The sequence below is a fragment of the Silene latifolia genome, chromosome 3 (assembly GCF_048544455.1).
Source record: "Silene latifolia isolate original U9 population chromosome 3, ASM4854445v1, whole genome shotgun sequence".
NCBI classification, from domain to species: domain Eukaryota; kingdom Viridiplantae; phylum Streptophyta; class Magnoliopsida; order Caryophyllales; family Caryophyllaceae; genus Silene; species Silene latifolia.
In genome coordinates, this window is record NC_133528.1 from 117,580,441 (window position 1) to 117,582,899 (window position 2,459).

A 2,459-nucleotide genomic window follows, 5' to 3' on the forward strand; every position below is an offset into this window, starting at 1 on the left:
TTGACAAATGGTAGGTGGTTTAAACTACTTAAATCACACTAGGCCTGATATTGCATATTCAGTGAGTTTGGTTTCCAAGTTTATGCATAAACCGTCAAAACAACTGTTCCGGGTGTAGTTCCAGAGCAGATTTGTTACCACGTAAGCTTGTAGAATGAAGACTTTGCTTGACTCTTCCTTTCGGCCTCTCCTGAAACGATGAACAAACTGAGGGCTCGGCTTGGTACCGAGCGAACTCACTCCGATGCTCAAGTCAGTAAACTTAAAGGGATTAAGTTGTGTGTTACTTGGCACAAAGTATATTGTAGAGAGATAAGGGAGTTTATACCAGATTAGTATGTTTAATTGATTATTTGCGGATCCTTTTCTCGTTGAGAGAAGTGGAGTATTTATAGACTTTCACCTTTTGTCACGTAGTGGCCAAGTGGCCAAGTGGCAGAGCAGGTGGAAAGACTGTTCTACCCTCGGCCGAGGGACCCATGGCAGGCCGGCGGGCCCTGTTGACTCCATGCCGAGGGGTCTTGGATGTGAGTACGCGGATTTGTCTCCCGGCTGGCTAGTTGCAAGGCCGAGACCCAAGGGACAGGCCGACAGGCTGCGTCGGCTAGGCTGTCCAAGGTGTTGACTTGCTTTGGATATCTTTGACCTTGCTCAATATGTTGACTCGGTCAGCGGGTGCAAGAATATGCCTCATCAATTTGCCCCAGCGTAGTCTATGCCGTGGTATGGATCTTCGATGAGTGTTGAGCGTATTCTGCGCAAGTAAAAATTTCCGCCCGGCTTCTTCTACCTCGGCTTGGTTCTCGCTTAGGCCGCATCAGTATCCCCCTCCACATGGATGTGTAAAGGGCATCAAATGTGGAAAAGAAAATGGCGCTGGCCGAGACCGAGGTTGTGAGTGTCGTGTGCTTTTGATTGCCCCACCGGTCTTTGCCAAGCTTGGTTGAATCAGCGGGCCGTTTGGCAAGTAGATACCAAGGAGCGTGTTGAAGAAGATACGTCGATTGGCATTCTGTCAAGGAGCGTGTTGAAGAAGTTTTGTAACTGTTTGTCGATTGACATTCCATGGCTGTATGCTTGACACATGGCTCGGCGTTGATTGGTTGACGCCTCATGGGCTTTGCTCTGATTGGTCGGATTGAGTGGGCTTTGCTCTATAAATAGGGCAGTTAGCCCCTCATTTTGGCCTTCCACATTTTATTTTCAAAAAAAAAAAATTTCTCTTGTTTAGCTTTTCTTTCGCAGAGTTCCTTTCTCTTTCTAATTTCTCGAAGCGTTACTCGGTGTAACATTTCCTTCCAAGGTAATCAAACAAATTCTTCAATCTTTTTTTCTTATTAAATATTCGTTGTCATGTCTTCTCGCGATGATGCGGACCTAGTAATCCTGCGCCGGGGTTCCCCGTCGCGCTTTGAGAAGAGGAGGTGCTGGCCGCCATCCCGATAAGGTCCGGGGCCCCGGTCTCCTTCTCCCGAGGTTGACGATCGTATTTGGAGGATTTCTCGGATGATGATGACGGTGATGATGACGGTGATGATGTTGATGATGATGGTGATGATGAGGAAAGGACTCATTCTGATGAGGAGAGGCCGCATCTCTTGGATCACGGCGACGCCTGTAAGATCGGCCCTGATCGTGCTTGGACCAACAAGTTCGCCAGTTGTTCTAGTGCTGAATTTTTCGAACATCATTTCTCCTTCGGCAGGGAGTATAGGATTGTTATTCCTAAAGAGGGTCAGGCCGTCTGTTGCCCTCCCCCGGGTTGTATCGGCGTATACATGAGACACCTGGAGTATGGGCTCCGGTTTCCTCTCAATGCATACGTTCTTTGCCATAATTAAAGCAATGAACGCGCTGTGGGCATACCGCATCCGTTGGCCATCGGGACGATTGTTGGCTTTGTGTGGCTATGCCAGTTTAAGGGGGAGGCCCCAACGGTGAACCTATTCCGCCGGCTTCATCACCTTCGACTGAATGTCCAAGGTGGCAAGGGGTAGTATAGCATACAGACCGAGCCAGGTTATATCATCGTCTCCAAGCTTACTTCCTGCAAGGACTGGAAGGCACGGTGGGTATATGTTGAGGTTCCAGGGGATTATCCACTGCCTCGGTCCTTCCAGCACCGCGTCAATTTGCGGTGCGAGAGCAAAGGGGAGCGTGAGAAATATGTCTCCCGGCATAAGCTTAAGATGGACGCCTTGAAGGTTCATCTTAATGCGTACGAACGGCGGGCAATGAAGCTATTTGAGGCTGAGAAGGATGGGACGCCGAAAGGATGGATGCCCCCGACGCAGATCATTCTTCAAGATGAGCCGCTCTGCCACGTCGGCCTCATACCGGCCCTCGAACAGGGTGAGTGGGGTCGGTGTGAGGCCCATCTCTGCTTTTAATGTTTCTGTTTTTGAACCTTGATTTATTTCTTTTATTTAACTCTTGCTTTGTTTCTTTTACAGACCGTT